General features: G+C 37.9%; 1 pseudogene; it reads left to right on the top strand.

Moving 5' to 3' along the window:
* The first annotated feature begins 280 nt into the window (after positions 1 to 280).
* LOC102717399 lies at positions 281 to 3,728 on the top strand (annotated as a pseudogene).
* Positions 3,729 to 20,699: the final 16,971 nt, after the last annotated feature.

Raw genomic sequence — 20,699 nt, 5'->3', positions numbered from 1 at the left:
CGATGTATGGAAAGAGATTGCTTACCAGTTACCACGCAAAAGAGAGCGTTTACGAGTCATATCGTGTCTTCAATAGAGTGTTCTGCACTAGGCGCTACGGCACTAGCTAGCAGCTACTGATAGCCGGAACACTGAAATTGCGCGGAGAAGACCAACCTTCAGGTCAACGTCCTCAACAAACACTTCATTCAGACTTGCTTCGCCTTTTAGTTCTTGCAGTCTAACAAATGAAATAAACACAGATAGAGGGGAAAAGAGGGGAACACAAGAACGAACCACAATGGCAGCAGAAGCGATCCTGGGGGCCTTCATGCAGACCCTCTTTCAGAAATTGTCTGAAGCAACTCTTGATCACTTCAAATCATGGAGAGGCATACATGGCAAGCTCGAGAGGCTCTCTCACACACTGTCCCAGTTACAGGCTTTCCTTGATGATGCTGAGGCGAAGCAATTGACAGATGCATCTGTGAGGGGATGGTTAGCGAAGCTCAAGGACATCGCATATGACCTTGATGATCTGATGGACAGCTACTCAGCCAAAAGTATGTACATGAAGCAGAGGCAGGCGATATTCCCCACAAAGGCAAGTGTTCGTTCTTCCTCCTTCTTGAGTAGGAATCTGCACCAGCATAGGATAAAGCATAAGAGTAACATCATATTGGAGAGGTTAGATAACATTGCGAAAGAACGGGACACCATTGGGCTCCAGATGATATGTGAAATGAGAAGGTATGATACCTCAGAGCGTCCACAATCAAGTTCTCTTGTAGATAGTTCAACTGTATTCGGTAGGGAGAGGGACACAGAAGAAATGGTGAGGTTGGTGCTCTCTGAGAATGGACATAACTCTTGCAACTTTTGTGTCATTCCAGTTGTTGGCATGGGCGGGCTTGGTAAGACTACCCTTATGCAGATGGTGTACCATGATGACAGAATAAGAGAGCACTTTGACTTGAGGATCTGGGTCTATGTGTCTGAAAGTTTTGATGAGAGAAAGCTAACACAAGAAACTCTTGAGGCTGCTGATTATGACCAATCTATTGCTAGTACTAACATGAATATGCTACAGGAAACACTCTCCAGAGCATTGCGTGGTAAGAGGTACTTGCTTGTCTTGGATGATGTCTGGAATGAAGACCATGATAAATGGCTCAGCTATAGAGCAGCCTTAATTTCAGGAGGCTTAGGAAGCAAAATAGTGGTAACATCACGAAATGAGAATGTTGGCAGAATTATGGGAGGAATAGAACCCTACAAGTTACAGAAACTATCAGACGAATGATAGCTGGTCTGTATTAAGGAGCCATGCATTCAGGGATGGTGACTGCAGCGCACATCCAGAGTTGGAGGCGATAGGAAGGGAAATCGTGAAGAAACTGAAGGGATTGCCTCTTGCATCAAAGGCACTAGGCAGCCTCCTCTTTTGCAAAGCAGATGAAGAGGAGTGGAAGGACATACTAAGAAATGACATATGGGAGCTGCCAGCAGACAAAAATAACATATTGCCAGCCCTCCGACTAAGCTATAACCATCTACCACCACATCTTAAGCAGTGCTTTGCATTCTGTTCTGTATATCCTAAGGATTATGTGTTCAGGAGAGAGAAGCTGGTTAAGATCTGGTTAGCACTTGGTTTCATCAGGCAAGCTAGAAAGAAGAGACTGGAAGATACTGGAACCACATACTTTAGTGAGCTACTAAGCAGGTCCTTCTTCCAGCCATATGAGAAGAACTACGTGATGCATGCAATGCATGATCTTGCTAGGTCTATTTCCATGGAAGACTGGGACCAATTTGAGTATGGGAGAAGACATCAAAATGTCATTAAGATTCGTCATCTTTCATTTCCATGCAAGGATGTCAGGTGCATGCACTTCGATCAACTATATGGATTTACGAAGCTAAGGGCACTAACTATTGTCCATGCTTACAAGTCGAGGATGTCTCAATTGCTTCATGGTCTATTTATGAAACTTCAATTTCTTAGAGTGCTTGATATGCATGGAAGAGGTCTTAAAGAGACTATTGGGAATCTGAAACAACTTCGCTTCCTAGATCTCAGTAGCACTGAAATCAAAATGTTACCAGCATCAATTGTTAAGCTCTATAACATGCAAATACTGAAGTTGAGTGACTGCAATTCACTGAGGGAAGTTCCACAAGGCATCACTAGGCTCATTAATCTGCGCCACTTAGAGGCAAGTACAAAACTACTATCAAGGATACATGGAATTGGGAGTTTGGTATGCCTACAGGAATTAGAAGAATTTGTAGTCTGTAAGCGCCTAGGATACAATATAACAGAGCTAAATAACATGGATGAGTTGCAAGGACAACTTTCCATTCGCGGCCTCAGTAATGTACCCAATGGACAAGATGCAATTTGTGCAAAGTTGAAAACCAAAGAACATCTTCGAATTCTGCACCTTATATGGGATGAAAACTGTGAAAGCAATCTCTCAGAGCAGCAAGAAGTTCTAGAAGGTCTTCAACCACATCTCAACCTCAAGGAGTTAATGATTAAAGGGTTCCCTGGAGTGAGGTTCCCAAGCTGGTTGGCTACCTCATTTCTTCCCAAGCTGCAAACCGTTCACATATGCAACTGCAGATGCACTGCACTTCCAGCTTTAGGCCAGCTTCCCTTTTTAAAATATCTTGACATAGCAGGAGCAACTGAGGTGACGCAACTTGGCAGTGAATTCACAGGATTTGGACAAACAAAAGGTTTTCAAGCTCTAGAAGAGCTTCTCTTGGAAGATATGCGAAATCTGAGTGAGTGGGTTTTCGATGTTGCTGATCAATTGTTTCCACAGTTAACTGAACTTGGTCTCATCAAGTGCCCACTGTTGAAGAGGTTACCTCTTATTCCATCAACACTAAGAACACTAAGGATTCATGAATCAGGGCTTGAGTCACTACCAGAGCTTCAGAGTGATGCTTGTCCATCTTCACTAACATCTCTATACATCAATGATTGCCCAAATCTAACATCTCTACGTGTAGGTTTGCTTGCACACAGAGCAATAAATCTCAAAAATCTAACAATAGCCCATTGTGAAGGGCTTGTTTCCCTTCCAGAGGAGTGTTTCCGTCCATTTATATCACTTAGAAGCCTGCATATCTATGAGTGCCCTTATCTTGGGTCTTGGACAGCACTGGAGGGAGGCTTGCTTCCAACTTCAATTGAAGATATCCATCTAAACTCATGCTCTCCGTTAGCAATTGTGCTTCTAAATGGCCTAAGATACCTTCCTCATCTAAGACATTTTGAAATTTCTGATTGTCCTGATATCAATAGCTTTCCAGTGGAGGGTTTACCTCGCACACCTCAATTCCTGGAGATATCATGCTGTGATGACCTTCAATGCTTACCTCCTGATCTGCACACCATCTCCTCACTTGAAACACTACTGATTAGCAACTGTCATGGGGTTGAAAGCTTGCCAGAAGAAGGCCTGCCCATGGGGCTCAAGGAGCTTTACATCAAGCAATGTCCACTAATTAAGCAACAATGCCAGGAAGCTGCTCCCTGCCACCGGCGTCACCGTCGCGTCGCGGTAGTCATCGTCGCCGCCGTTGTTGCCGCAGTCGTCGCTGTCGCCATCATCGTTGTCATCGCAGTCGTCGTCGTCGCGGTAGTCGACATCACGTACGGGCTCACCGCCGAGGAGGCCAAGCTAGAAATCGGCGGCGAGGTGGCTACCTCACATGTGAAGCTAGCTAGCTAGCTACGGGATCAAATTGTGTTTACAATGGCAACGCGGAAGCTAGCTAGCTACAGGATCAAATTATGTTCACATTGGCAACGCGGAAGCTAGCTAGCTACGAGATCAAAGCAGAAAACGTCACGCTAGCGTACGTGGATCCCGTCAAAATGGGATCCCGTACTATAGCATTACACTTTTCATATTGGTGGGTTTTGAGTGCACGTCGCAGTTTGTTGTCATGCAGAGAGTGGAATTTTAAGTTACAATGTTTTCTTCGATAGCATCTGTAAAATTCAGTTGATTCATAGGCAATAAATAGTGGGCCTATAAGACCACCTCCAACAATAGAGAAGCATTCTAAAAGACAACTTCTTCAATAGTCTAGCTATTAGCAACTAGTTCATAATACAAATGACCCTATAAGTCATTCTCACTTGTCATTAAATATGTGTAAGGGACTCTCTATTAATTAAGAGATATCTTTTATCTCTTTTTTATTAAAAAATTGTATATCCATTAGAGTTTAGAGATGGCCTAAATAACGTGAACTGAACTATTGCTTAACAGATCGTCCAAATTTCGTTAAAGATAAAATTTACAAGTATAAGTGACAACAACGTCGAAATGTTGATAGGAACCGAAAAACATACAGATGTCATGGCGGCTTAGAAAGCAAAAACTGGGTTCAGCCGAAGACTACCCGTCCACGATGCAGTCTCCTTTTTGATATCCTTAAGGAGGCTCCCACTGGATGAGACTCGATACCACGTCTTTCTTTTATGCTTATGTGTATAAGTTAATATTTAAATTTTTATTATAAATTTAGAGTTGATTTTAAGGTTTTTTTATCAAACTTTATTTTTCAGCGTTGGTTTTTATATCACTAAGAACACACGTATAAAAGTTTATCTATAAATTATTTTTTATTTACAAATATATTTTTGGTGAAAAACCCAAACAATCACCCTCAAACACTCTTGCGTTCCTCTCCCTGCAAAGCCGTCTCACTATTCTCTCACTCCATTTGGCTAAGGGAGTCCTCTCCTTTCATTCCACTTCTTACTCATCATATGTCATTAGTTTTTTTACCGGTGCTCATGCTTATAAGCTAATATTTGAATCTAAAACTTAAATTTAGAGTTAATTTGGGGTATCGTATTTTGTTTTTTAGCATTTGCTTTTAAATAAATAAAATTATGTATATAAAAGTTTTATCCACCAGCTAATTTTTTTATCACCAATAGGCCATTTCACTTATGTTTATTTTAGGCAGAAAGTCGGTGCTTGAACGTATTTTTATTAGGAGAATTGCCAAAACCCTCTCCAAATACCATTCTTAGTTTGAAATCCCCCTATAAAATGATTTGTTACGAATACCCTTATCCTAATTTGATTTTTTTAGATTCCCCATATCTTAGCTTCTCGACCGTTCTTGTAGATTTTTTTGGCAGGTTCTATATGACTTTACATGTATTATAGTCAGCGTGGTTATGAAGCCTACTACATAAGTCAAGTACAACATGGTAGAAGTATAATATATTAAGATATAGTTAATTAAGTTGCACAAATTCATCTGTACATGTAACCTTAAATGCATCTTCTCTAAAGATATTGTATCATATCGAGCTTCATCTTTCCCACCTTAAATTTTTAGAAAGCTCAATAAGAAAAACACCACATCACATTCTCTGATGATTTCGATCAGAACTAGCTAGAATTATGACCCTGGCTCATCTTAACCTATTTGTATTTCTAAAAACTTAGATAAGGATCTCCGATCATAACACTACGTGAGCAGTTAAATCATGACAAACTATAAAGGGAGTAGTATATGCTTCACCCATCCTTGAGAATAGTAGCCAAAAGCTGCATGCTAGTAGCCCACCGATGCATGTGTGAGTCCCTACACATATGGACGTGACATGGACTTCTCCTTCCCCTGCCTCAAGCATTTTTCTGCTTCACTCCACTCTTCAGGCTCATATGTGTAGTGAGTGCATCACATGATTATATAACACAGAGTGGCGCTTCGGCTGACTTGGCTTAATTAGTGAACAACCAACCAACCAGCTAGCTTGTGAAATACTAGATCGTGATGGGATGTAGTGGGCCAGTTGCCAGGGGGTGATGGTCACATACAACTAGAACTGAATGGAAGACATCTTACACCATTCTCAATGTAAGTTTTATAGTAGTTTTAATCTCGTTAAATGGTAAGTTATATATGTAAAACAGTGATGTGCTATAAAAATTATGATTACAAAAGGTTTTATAGAGATAAAACATGGTGTACACAGTTACAGGCAGTGACGTAGCCAGGGGTGGTCCGGGTGGGCCCGTGACCACCCCCGGATTTCACTAATCGATTAATCATTATAAATTGCAGTATTTCACTAATCGTTAATCGTTAAGCCATGTTCGAATCAAAAAGCCAAGAGTTTAGACAAACCATATTTTCTGAATTTATTAGGTGACCGTGACTCATTTTCCTGTAAATGTTTATAGTGTTTCTTTCCTTTGTTCATTTCTTAGCAAATACACATGTACATTTATTCCAACAGCCAGTAAATTACAATTCTATATATTAATTAAACAAACAGAATTGTTGCATCCTACGAATTTCTTCAGTCTTCGTGCATGTTGAAAATTATGCATTTTTTATATTGTCATCATTTGAAAAAGTAATATTTATAATCGATGGATACCTATTTATTTAGAACTATATATGCAACTATAGAAATAGTAAGTCAGACAGCTCTAGCTCCGTGGCTGCCCAAGGATGCGAGTCACCCGTCGGTCACTACCTAACCTCTGGAGTCCCCTGTTTTGTATGTGATACCAACTTGTGTGGTAGGACTATCTAAGAAAAAATTCCTGGCTACGCCACTGGTTACAGGTATCTGAACTATAAAACTAGATTGAAATCTCCACCGAGTATAATTCGTTTTAGCTCCACACATTTAATCAACTTTTATCATTCACTTAGATGCAACATTTAAATAATATGTTAACCTATAAAACCGTAAATATTTTGTATTGAGTCATTCACTCAAATATGTTTGGATGATAAGGTATTATTGTAAACGACAAAATAAAAACTTGCGCTGAGGATGGCCTTATAAAGTGCCTATGAAAATTTAATTAATGATTTTATGATACATGTAACTGGTTTTACTTTTCTATATTTTAAAATTATCGTTTTAGATATGCTGAATTTACTCGATATTTGGATAAGATAGGGTTCTATAAAGCATTTGGACCGTAAAACCTATGGTTATGTGCAACAAATTAATTATAATATTTTTGGTTTCCTCTAACTTTAGTCATAAGTTCTATACTATAAGCACACAAGATTTCTTTGGTCTTGATGACAAGACTAAATATGACGATCAAATATGAAAAATATGGATGGAGTAGTGTTGTATGATAAGAGCAGTGTCTTAGTACTATTATTTTTATGAGCACGGAGGTCGCTCGATTATTGATGAATTTGGGTGTATGGAAAAGTACCTCCTGATTCAGTGTTCACCAACCAGCCAGCACTCGTGCTGTAATGAGAAGAGTTCTGGCTATTTTGTCACCAAGTGAAGGACGTCAAAAGGGACATTTTTTCCTGTAGACGGTTGGGCCTTCATATGCTGCACATGGGACACCACCATGGAATTTCATCAGATGATCCATCGTAGGACAATGCAATGTGGTCCCAAAATTTTCATGGTTTCTGTTTGGAATTTATGTAAAGAAAGAAATGGACTTATCTTCTATAGGATCATGTCCTCTGTTTGAAGATGGAAGGCTGTTGTAAAGACAGAATTAAATCTAAGCCCCATCTTTTTTCGATTATGTTTATCCTTATATGATAAAATTTAAATTTTTAACCTTAAATTTAGAGTAAATTTTGGTGATTTTTTTATAGTAATTTATTTTTCAATCTTAGCTTTTAGATTGATATGAACACATATATAAAAATTTTATTTATAAATATAGTATTTGTTTTTTCCCTGAATAAGCCAAACAATCACCCTCTTAGGCTTAGGGAATGAGATATCTATCTTTTACAATCATGGCTTGATACAATGTAACAATGATGTTTTGTAAATTTCCTACATATCTTTAAAATTTAAACATGGGAGCCTTCATCATTGTTGTTTGCTCAGAAAAAGAGGGACATATGTAGGACCGCTAGAATAGCCTGACGTTTACAAGCATCTCAAGCTTAGCTCGTCCTAGACTCGATTTAAACTCTAAATGAGCTAAGTCTAAGTCTAAGCTTGTTTAGGTAAACCTTTTACGTATGTATTCATATCCTTCTAAAAGAAAATACAGTAAACTAAACTAAAATAAAAATCCTAAAATTAACTTCAAAATTAAACTCTAAAATTCAAATTTTTGACATATGCTTACATGAAGTTGCTAAAATGATGTGACCCTTTATTATTTATTAAAATATAAATATACATTGGTATTTATTTACACAATAAATTAGCATACTTTAACAATATATACTTATCTTAGTCTTTTAGGGTGATTAACTATGAAATATTATCATTAAAAATATATGATTTCAACTTACGTACGGCCAAGCTCGAGCTCGAATTGAGCTTATTTAAAAACTCGGAGGTGGAATAGGCTCTAGTTGACAGCCCTGGGCATATGGCTGATACCGATATGGAGCAGCCCCAACCCCACTTCATCCCTTTGATTTATTTTTTTCAGATTATTTTAGCTAGATCGCTTCATTTTGGCATGAAGCTAAACCATTTATATATAGGGGTGGTAATGGGCTCAATTTTTCCTATACAAAATTTATGGGTTGGGGTCTAAAATAAGGTGGGTTGAAATTTTATAGGTTTTTAAGCTAAAAAAATAAAGAATTTGCTAGACCCAAAGGACTTGTCCTATTATCACCTCTATTTATGTCCTGCCAAACAAGTCTAAAATGACAGATATTTTGATTATAGCCCAAAATGCCAGCTAGCACCCGGAGCTTATTCCAGCCCTCGAAGGTCGCAAATTGTTGATTCCAGAGCTATATACATGGATTTGGTAGAATAAAAATTGTTATTTTCAAGTACTCATTTAATTTGTCCCTAAAAACAAATTATTATTATTATTGCTATTATTATTTTAGATAAAGGAAGAATGAAATATTATTTAGCATATGTCTTAAGTTATACGAAGCTTCTAGTTCTTTAAGACCAGAGACCTCCTAACAGCTAAATGTTCAAAACCTCTGCTCAATACCTCCTTAACAAGAATCTCCTGCTTATCACAAATATTATAAAAGTGTAGCGCTGTATAATTGAGAGAAAAATTCGAAATTTCGATCCGGATTTTATCTTCTTCTTCTGTTTTCAAAATTTCATATGGGAATTAGTGAATGCGTGATTGCTGTGGTCGATTACTTTTCAGTCCTTACGATGGGTGAAGATGAACTTCTGAAGGCATAAGACTTAGTGCCTGTTTGGTTCCAACCTATTTTTTTTAATTCCTGTCATATCGAATGTTTAGATATAATTACAAGTGTTAAATATAGACTATTAATAAAACTCGCTTCATACTCTGGACTATTTTATGAGACGAATCTATTGAGCCTAATTAGTCCATATTTAGCGAACGTGGTGCTACAGTAAACATTTGCTAATTATGGATTAATTAGGCTTAAAAAATTTGTCTAATGAAATAGCATTTATTTATGCAATTAGTTTTGTTATCGGTCTATATTTAATAATCCTAATTAACGTCTAAACATCCGATGTGACAAGGGACTAAAAAAATCTCTGGATCTAAATAGCCTCTTAGCCCTGTCATCAAAAGTCACAGATGTCCTTAAGGCACACAGTTGCGATCACTGTATATATGGAACATTGGAACAGAGTGATTTCGTCTCGGCTACACCTTTGCGGCATTGCGGGGGCGTGTGTCCTTCACACGTCCGTGCCAATCGCAGCGAACCGGCGTATTTTCATTCTTCTCTTTCTTTCGGTTGAATACTATTTTGATAAATTGCTTTGTGTGTCACTCGTTGTTACCTAAGTTTTACTTTGACAACCCTTATATCTATCTTTTTAATTTTTGACTAGATAATTTACCATGGTTACAATTAGTTTGGATGACCCTAGACAAATTTTTTTGACGTATCTAATATTTCTATTGGCAAATTTATGGACTTTGTATGAATCAATTCACCCGTGTATCGGAGCTGATATACTTGAGATCGTTGGTGTGTATTGAAAAAATTCTAACAATGATAATTGTATTTAGTCCAAAATAAAACTAAAATAATAAAGTGTAGTTATTAGTTTTTTTGTTACTCCAAAGTACTATGTATACTATTTTTATTGGTATCTTTCTTTTCTGCTTCCATTCATGATGTTAAAGCAAAACTGGTGGCTCTTCCACTTGCGTTGATGGGCATACACACCGACATAAACCGTCCATAGGCGGCGGGCATGGTTAGCCATCCATACTTGTTGCCGTTAATGGGGATGTCCGTGGGCGTTAGTTTAGCTCGAGAACATGAGCATAAGTCGCCTGACTACCACCCCTACATGCGGCTTGTGCAACTTTAGGGTCTTCTCACCCTCCTGCTCAACTTCCCAATGCATCTCGTTCCTACACAGATCGGTGTGATGACATCCATTTCCCCCTCCCTCGCTGCTCGCTCCAGCAATTTTATGCATCCTTTTATGCTTTTAATGTGAATCACATATTCATATGATATATATTTATATGTATATCTGAGCACGTTGGATCACTAATGTATTGTATCTTAAAAGTTCTCTTAAAGATAAGGTGCTGGAGCTCCTTTACATTACACTATTATAATGACAGGGGGCACCGGTGTAGATAAAATATAATCGTTTATTTATGTAGGTATTTATGACACGACAATATTGAAAACTACCTGCCTTGCCGTTGAACGAAATTAGTCTAGTTTTTTTTTTCTTAGCAAGTGCACGTAGGTGGTGAACTGGGGAGACAGGAAGCAACTCAAGAACAGAAACACGGGATTCACCTTGGAACAGTATGGAAGGATAGATGAGATGGAGTGTCACTGCCTATCCCGGGTAGGTAGAGATATGTGCGAGGAGGAATTTATTTGAGATTTGATTCTCCGTCCGACGGCGTCCGTTACTCCTGTAACGAGCGTCCAAATCAATCCGATTGAGTTCATGTAACAAGGAATCAAATCGAGACTGATTCTCCGTCCGTTACTCCTATAACGAGCGTCCAAATCAATCCGATTGAAATTCTTGACGGGAAGGGACACCAACGACCTCTACCCTCCCCTCCCTCCCTATCTATCCAAGAGACGGAAGGGCGTAGCCTTTTTCTTTTTGTTTTCTTTTATCTTTTTATGAAAGAGTTAAACAATGAAGATAGATGACAAGTGACTGATTAATTTGATCATGTCCCGTAGGAACACCGTTCGAATCGTTCATTCGTCAGGAGTTGTATATGAAACAGGTATCTTACAGAAATGAGTTATATATGAAATTCAAATATGTATGAGTAAAATATAAAAGTTGTATATAAAATCTAATCCTTATAAAATATAAAATATTACCTCCATCACATACTGGGGTGACTGTTTGACTTTTTTAAGAAAAAAATCCAAACAATATATTTGTAAATGAAAAATAATTTATGAATAAAATTTTTATATAGGTTTTCTGAGCAATCTAAAAACAAGGCTGAAAAATAAACTACAGTGAAACAAATCCAAAATCTACTCTAAATTTAAGATTAAAATTTAAATTTTAACTTATAAGAAAATAAGCAAAAGCCAACAAAATAGGGCTGACTATAGCTTAAATATGAATCTTAGAATTACACTTATTATTAGGTGCAGTTAGTAGAAAATAATATTTGTATATGAAATCAGACAATATTTCTTCGTAGTGTTATATTTAAAAATAATATTTTTGTATTATATATTAAATCTAACTCAACCTAAATTGTCTAGCTACATCCAAACTACACACGCTAGCTCCATCCAAACTGCACGCGACAATCCATTGGTTACACCAAAACGTAAATCATTTTTTAGATAGGTATAGTATGCACTAGAGGATACATCATTCATATTACAAGTTCGACTCCTGCACCGTATACAGTCTCACTAACCACACAACCGTCTTAGCATCATCGGTGGTGTCGGCACTACCATCATGAAAGGCCGATCAGCACCATCCTAAGAGCAGGCCGATCAAGTGCTAACGGCAGTGAATGCAGTGTCATGGTCAGCACAGAGCCATACATCAGCTCGAATGCCCATGAGCAAGCGTGCACTTGTGGTGAAAGGTTCATCAGCTTCAGCTCCAAATGCATCCCATCCACAGTAGTAGGGTGAATTTACATTGTCACATGTCCACATCGCTTTCGTGCTCGTGCGTACGTGTGCGTGCGTGAGGCGGCCACCTAGCTGGTTACTCCCTCCACCCATGTGCGCGTGAGGCGGCCACCTAGCTGGTTACTCCCTCCATCCATGTGCTAATGTTTAACGTGAACTAGCTAATGTCATAAAAAAAGCTTGGAGGGAGTATTTTATAGGGCCTCGGGGGTCTTAAAGGTCCTAGCTCCTAAGGTTGACAACATATATTGTGAGAAGAATTGAAGTGGGTCTTAAGCTTCGAGCCACCCACAAGAAAAATAAATATAAACATTGTTGTTCTCTCTCACATATCACTATTTAGGGTGTACTACTTTCTGACGGCAAAAGAGAATTAATGGGAAAAAGCTAAGACATAAGTAAAATATTCATTATATTGGTTAATGGGATGGTATCTCATTAGATGTGGTTCCAGATGGGCCCAGCTTAAGATCATCACCTCCACCCATATATGTACATTGTTGAGTCCCTACTACAACGTTTTGGTAGCTAGCTAGCTAGCCGTAGACCCGAGTACTATACGTCAGTAGATAATTTAATGCAAAAATGACCCGAGTACTATACGTCAGTAGATAATTTAATGCAAAAATTGAGGATAGTTTAGGGGTTGTTTGTGGTGTTTGGTACAATAGACTTATTTTAGCCTCATGTCACATTGGATGTTTAAACACTAATTTAAAGTATTAAATATGGACTAATAAAAAAACTAATTTCATGAATGAGTGATAATCCGCTACATGAATTTTTAAGCCAAATTAATCCATAATTAGAGCATGTTTACTATAGCATCACATAGACTAATCATGAATTAATTAGGCTCAATAGATTCGTCTTGCGAATTAGTCTAAGATTATGGATGTGTTTTATTAATAGTCTACGTTTACTATTTATAATAAACGTCCAAACATTTGATGGGACAAGGGACTAAAAATAAATCTCTTGTCCCAAACACCACCTTAATAGTAAAGCCAACTTAGCTATAAGCTCGAATTGGATTTTATACATATAATACATTGGCTATAAGGATAGATCAAATTTTTATTTCTTATCTCTCGTGTATACATTTAATGGTATTTTTTATAGAGTATGTACATAGCTAGCTTTTGCATGAGAGTTAGCATCACCTCTTTTTTCACACCATCTCCTCCATATCAGTTTATAGCCAACTTATAGCCTACTACATCTTAACAACATTATTGTTCTATGTTTTTTTCTCAATATAAGTTCCTTTTTGAGTAATCATTGCATCAAAGTTTATGAAAGCATGAAATAAATATAATAGAAGTATATAAAATGGAGAATAATTATATCAAGATTTGATAAAGTATATGGTTTTTTAGTTTTTTATTATTGTGTACGGGAAGGGTGAAAAATAAGGGTTTTTTTACCATTCTTGAAAAATACCTTGAGGTACCAATAATTTTAGTATAAATTTTTGGTACCATACTTTTTACATAAAAAAGGTGGTACGTAGAGATATTTTTTTAAGGATGATAAAAAAACTCGAAAAATAAAGTTATTATGAGAGAATTGAGTAGTATACTTGCTCGTATAGCTGCTATTCATCAACCGATTTATCCTTTTACTGTAAACCAACTAAATTAATTGTGACACAAGGCTCTGTTCTAATCCCATAATGAATTTTGGATTATCACAAACAGGCTTACCAATCTGGCTATCTCCTAAACAATATGCTTTGTATAAAAAAATTATATAATAATTCAAAATCTGAGTAAACTTTTAAGTTTGAATTATTGTATTGTATTAGTTAATCATTAGTTCGTACTCTCAAATAGATATTTTAAAACGGGACTATCCATCCACCCTTCCATCTTGGCTATAGAACACCGTGTCACCGTCAACTGCGATGCACCGACAACGTTGATAATAGAAAAGGATATCATTGTCATCACGCCACTACAACAGCATCTACGGAAGAAAGGAGAAAAGAATGCATCTGTATAGAATCTACCACGATGGTGTTTTTGTTTCTATTTATATTTATAAGTTAAATTTAAATTTTAAATTTAGAATAAATTTTAAGATTTTTTCCATGATAGCTTATTTTTTCCGTCTTGCCTTTTATATCTCTAAAACATATATATATAAAAGTTATATTCATAAATTATTTTTTATTTATAAATATATGATTTGGTCTTTTCGATGATCACTCATGTTATGTTACCCGCGCGGTGTCAGTCGATCGATTATGCTTGATGGAACTACTTACTACTCACACGTGAATTTAGTGTCGGTTGTGTTTCATTGAAGGCCGATCAGCCTCAACCGCTAACGCCAACAAAAGGTACCTCACGGTTTCATGTGGTGTAGGGTACACGAGATCATCAACTCCAACCGAACCTCGAGACACGATTGGATTGATGAAAAATTCAATGAAAAATTCATATGCATAAGAAGAGGTTGAATAAAAGCAGCCGATCTGGTGATTACACTTGTGAAGTAGATCGAGGAACCAGTTAAGCCACCACACGCCCACATCCATAGAAACTGGATCCTCTACCTTTAGAGACCAAATGCAGAGACACATAATACAATAGCTTTGGATATTTTTAACCGTCCGATCTATGAGGAACAAATAAGATCAATCGCTAATGTTTCACGCTGTAGCTCTATACACATTTTGCTATGCATATTTGCCTTTAGCCTCTAAAGACAAGACAGAGGATCTAGGTCTCGAGGCGAGAGGATCTAGATACCCGCGGTCATGAGGGCAAAAGGATATGTCTCTCTTTCTCTCTTGGTCTTGACTAGTCGGTTAGATAACACTAGAAGTAGAAGTGCATATTTTAGCCTGTCTCTCATATGATTTAACTGCAGTAGTTACAGTTTACCGACGTGATACACTTTGAAGTGGACAAGCAGATCTTACATTTTGCGCGCCTGCTTGACGTGTAGTTGTGGTTCATCCATTGATCTGTCTTATGGTTGGGGTTTCCTTAAGTGTCGCAAGCTCTGAGAGATAGACATGACAGGGTGAGACGCTGCAGCCCCAACTTGTCTTCCTCATGTATCCCATCCCCACGCAAGCATGGAGACTCCAACCTTCACAAAGCATAGATCATAGATGCATGTGGACTAGGGAGTAGTGATAGATGCAGGATATGAGAAGTTGAAATACCAGCCACATAGAGCTTGCTTTGAATGGATGGAAGTACTACTACTACTTATGGTATGGGAAAGTGTTTTCCTTTTTGTGAATTAATGTATGGAAAAAAGTTAAGGGGCAAATTAAAGAGCTAGCCCACAATGTTGATGGGTCCGGATCGTCTGCAGTAATATAAATATCTACCGGATGTAATATTGTTTTGGTACTGTTTAGACATGTAGTGATTAATGTACACTCTCATCTTTTTGCTTATGATTATGTTTATAAGCCAAAATTTGAATTTTCAACCTTAAACTTAGAGTTCATTTCGAGATTTTTTTTAATGTAGCTTATTTCCTAAGCTTTAGCTCATAAAACACTAATAACGTACATATATAAGTTTTATTCATAAATTATTTTATATTTATAAATTTGTCATTCCGTTTATTCCTCCTGTACACCAAAAGATGGGCACCTAATATAGCAATTAGTGTAGCAACCGATCTGAGCCTTTCGTTTTGATCCAACGGTAAAAGGATAAAAAAAATGCACCATACTATATCTCTCTCTTTAGTAGCTATGCTACTCCAGAGTGTTCCAATTCTATGTTGATAGATCTGGGCTTAACCTTCTCAACTTACTTGTGTTCGCTAAATTTGAGCATGCGTTAAATGACTTATTAACTATTAGAAACTAATTTATGAGTAAAGTTTTTTTAGTGATATAAAAGCAAAGTCAGGAAAATAACGATGAAAAAACTTCAAAACAACTTAAATTGAAATTTTAACTTATCTAACCATAAGTATAAACGAAAAATGCGGTATAGTTTATCTCCATGGACCATGGCCCTTCTTTTAGAACGTATTATCTGTTTGCACCTAGCAATTTTTGTGGATATTTTTTTCCTCGGTAATAGAGTACCTGCTTAAAATGTTATACTTAAAATGAGTAAAATAAGTTGCTGTCAAGAGCAAGGTTAATAGAAGAGCTAACTAGTGGTTCCAAAATTTTTTCATGTCATTAAAATCAATTACATAGCTAAATTATATAATAGTTACATACAAACATATACTATATCTTTAGTATACAGTCTACCTCTCATACGCACTTAGTGTCTAAAGCTTGTGCTGTATTAGGTTATAAATCTATAACCTATTTTTATCTTTTTCCTTTCCTCTTTCCATCACATAAAAATAAATATAACATGATAATTTTTAAAACTCGTGTCTCAATGCGCCGCACTCACGTCAGCGGATGCAACAAAGAGCAAAGGAGCACCATTAACCCTTTGAGCCCCGCTGTATCTAGTCAAGCTGGCCAGATATACCGCCATTACGCCATCGCTACGAGCACTGAGAGCATGCGCGGCACAAACTCGAAGCACCGACAGACCGACTGGTGAAGCATCCAGCTCGGTTTTGCGGATGTACATTGTACAACTACAGATCCCAGTGCATCCTATTCCTATCATGTCCCCGGACATTCGCGCGTGAAGCAGCGGAGCTGATTTGATCTGAGATGGCAGGCCGTCTATGCTGTCCGCTTTAACCGATGGAGGGGTCAGCCTTCGTCTTCGCTTAGGCCCTCCTCTTTTGGTTTTTTAACCGATAGAACCAAACGACATATTTTATAAATAAAAAGTACTTTATGGATAAGACTTTTATATACTTGTTTTGGATAATCTAAAAGTAAACTAGAAAATAAACTAAGATTAAAAAATATGAAATCAACTCCAAAATTAAATAAAAATTTAAATTTTGGTTTATAAGTATAAGCCGCATATGTTGCATATGCATGTTGATCATGCAAGGATGTGCGTCCGCGCTACGCCTTACCGATAGTAGCCTTACCGGCAATAGTAGAAACATTAATTCAGTGAATCATTATTCTCATCTTTTCACTTCTGCTCGTTTACAAGTTAAAATTTATATTTTTAATTTTAAATTTAGAATAGATTTTGGAGGTCTTTTCGTAGTTTATTTTCTAGCCTTACCTTTTAGATCTCTAATAACACGTATATAAAAATTTTATTCAAAATTATGTTTTATTTGCAAATATGTCATTTGACCTTTTCTCTTAATAAGCCAAACAATCACCCCAATACATATTAATTTGATCCAACTTACGGAATGAACATGAAAGTGATGCGTAAACTGATACTAACTCCATATTATATTAATGTATGATGTTTTAAGTTTGTTTTGTAATATGTGCTTTTGAATCGATACAATTGTGTATATAAAAATTTTATAAGTAAAACACATTTTATTTTATTTATAAATAAACCGATTAATTTTTTGTTTGGAGCTAGCTGTAAAATGTAGCTCGTTCTTCTCGTCAAGTTTTTTGACGAGGTATGATACGAGCTTGAATGCTACATGAGGTTCACCATCTCGCGGATGATCAACGAACCCACAATGTGGATCTTCCGAGATAGGCTAGCTAGCCTGGCATCTCTTCCACCACGGTCGGTGCATCCAGCACGTAGCGTGTCGAAGCCGATTGACGCGAGCCGGCTCTCTCGATCACTGACAGGCTCGCTTCGTCTACCTCGGTTCCTTGGAGCACGAACACGGCGTCATGCGCTCGCAGCCCGTCGCTGGAGGCGCCGAAACTAGGGCCGTTTCGCGGCGGCGTACCTCAGAAGAATCTGCCGTTCCCGTTGATGCCGCCGCCCGGCGAGCGTGCCAAAGTTCCTGTATCTCTCCAGCTCCGGATGCATCCCATCCCCACCCCCCCCCCGGGGTCCCGGCGAAAAAGAACTGCACCCACAGGGTTAGTATTACGAGCTTTTTAGCATTTTAAAAAATTTATCTTGAGGCGTAAAAATTTAAATACGTTGAGATACTATATATATCATCAGAACTTTACACTGAAATTTTAGCATCTTAGGGTATTTCTAGGAAAACAGAAAAAAAAAGCTATAATATTATATAGGCACGCAGCTGCGACGTGAGATAGGTAGGTCTAGCACTGTAGCTCATGCATGGTACGTTATCTGCGAATCGAAAGAAACCAATAGAGATGGTTCAATAGTATAGCACTCTAATTCATTTTTTAATTTAATAGTTAATTTATACAATAGCTAGCTATAAAATATATAGTAACATATCTCACATATCATACATATTGTGTTAAAAGTACGTGTTGCTTTATAGCTGACTATGATTTTATAACTCACGTAAATACTCTCCTTAAATTTTATAGCTAACCATGTCGATGGGGGTAATAAAAGTGGCTGATCTGTGCCGGGCGAAATGATTCGGCGTCAGAATTCAGTGACTCACTGTTTCACCTAACAAATATATGGCATCAGCGTATCTCCGCATTTAAATATATGATAGTGCTGAGTTTATTTGATTTCTTGTAACTTTAACCCCAATTTATTATTAAAATATAATAATAAAATCTAACATGATTGTATTATTGTAGAAATATTTGCAAAAGAAAATTCGACAAATTTGATATGTGTGTGTTCAAGCTAAAAGTAATTGTCGTATTTTCAAAATTTTAACCAAATAAAATCAAAATTGTTATACATTGAAATGTGAAGGGACAATTGCATAACTAGCCCTACTTTTGAGTTTAATTACAGATTTAGTCTCTTTTTTTCACTTTGCAGATTTAGCCCCGCTTTTTAAAATCGAAGCTCCCATTTAGCTCTACTCTTAATACCGTGAGTAGTGTAAATAGAAAAAAATAGAAAAAAAAAGAAAAAACAGGCGAAATGACAGCAATACCCCCTCTACTTTCTAACTCTATCTACCCTCTCCCCCTGTTAGAATGCACGCAGTTGAACGGCGGCGGCGCTCCGGCGGCGAGCGAGCAAGCGCGCGGCGGCAAGGGCGCGAGGTGGCCAAGGCGCACAGCAGGCCAGCGAGCGGCAGCCAAGGCGCACAGCAGCAGCCAGGGCGCGCGGCGGCGTGGCGGCCAGCGCGAGGGAACGGGGCGGCGGCAAGCAGGCTAGGGCGCGCGGCGCGACACGGCGGAGCATGTAGGATCGAACAAGATCAAACAAACCTACCAGAGGGGGGTGAATGGTAGGGAAAAACAAAACCCAAAAATCTTTCGCGGAATAAAGGATTACCTCTGTCGAAGAAATTGACGAAGACTTGCTACCTTAATCACGTCGCTCCTGTGTCGCTGCTACCTTGATCGTGCCGCTCATGTGCCGTCGAGCAGATCATCGAATCGCGCCACTCCTATGACGTCGATCGGATCGTCGGAATCCAAAAAATCACCAGTAGATGAAAGTCGAAAACGTAGATTGAATGATCTTGACTTTATTGCATCAACTGGTATTTACAAAGTGCACCAACAGCACTCCTATCAAAATCGTCGATCTAGAATCAACAACTAAGTCTCACAAAAGCACACCGGGGGCATACCCCTCGGTCTTTATTTATATCGAAAAGTCTATCACCAAATAGTAGTAGGATTCCTTATACTAATATGGCTCATCTCTTAGTTTTCCTAATTAAATCCAACATGCCAAAATCAGGCGTGCTACAGTAGTCCGACTGCTACAGTACCCGCCGCGCTACAGTAATCCGGGTCCGCTACAGTAATCCGATCCGGTTGCTACAGTGCCGCGCGCTACAGTAACGACGCTGCTGCAGTGTCCGAACCTGTAGCAAATTCCTTTTCTTTTCTCATCCAGTTTTGATCCGATTTACTTCCCGATTTTTTCGGCGCTTACACATACAACATGTGAAGCCCGTTACGATTCCATCCCACACGGTGTTGCTCCACCATGTGCCAACTCGTATTCAATATCGTCACCTGGCATCCTCGATCGTCCGGACCTCAGCTCCTCCCTGAGCCTAGTCACGATCCCACCGCCATTGACTGATATTGACTTCAAGTCACCTGCACAACTAGAGACAAACCAACCGTTTCCGAGCACAGATATCGCAACCTGACTCACATTAGTTACACACACTCGCACCAACACCTTAATTGTTTCCAAACCAAATTCAATTTATAAACCAAATGGCAAGCCAATTGTTCATCAGAAAATATTAATCATGCTTATGATCTTACAATCTCCCCCTTGATGAACACATTGGCAAACACTTCAAAATTTGTTTTGTTGTTTTTGTGTAGAAACTCCAAAAAGCATGCAATGCAAAAATCTCTCACTTTTGAAAAGAAAGAAAATCCTTTGAGTATGACAATTATGCACAAATTTTTTTTTGTTACCTTGTTCTCCCCCTTTTGACAATGAATTCATCAACGAGGGTTTTTTATTTTCATTTTTTCTCGGAGAGCTTTGCAATGTACCAATAGTAACTCAAGAACTTGTATTGCAATAACAAGGTAGAAAAAGTGACTAGCTAACTAACAAGCATGCACTAAAGTAAAACCACGAACTTGAGATATGGCAATTAAGATCAAGTCAACATTAAGAATTCATGATTTCAAAGAGTTATAATGCAACATCGGTACAAGCACATAGATTGAAAAATAAATACTGTACATATATACCCAT

The sequence above is a fragment of the Oryza brachyantha genome, chromosome 1, assembly GCF_000231095.2.
Source record: "Oryza brachyantha chromosome 1, ObraRS2, whole genome shotgun sequence".
Classification (NCBI taxonomy): Eukaryota; Viridiplantae; Streptophyta; class Magnoliopsida; order Poales; family Poaceae; genus Oryza; species Oryza brachyantha.
The sequence above is the reverse complement of the archived record's forward strand: the minus strand, read 5'-3'. Positions and strand labels throughout refer to the sequence as shown.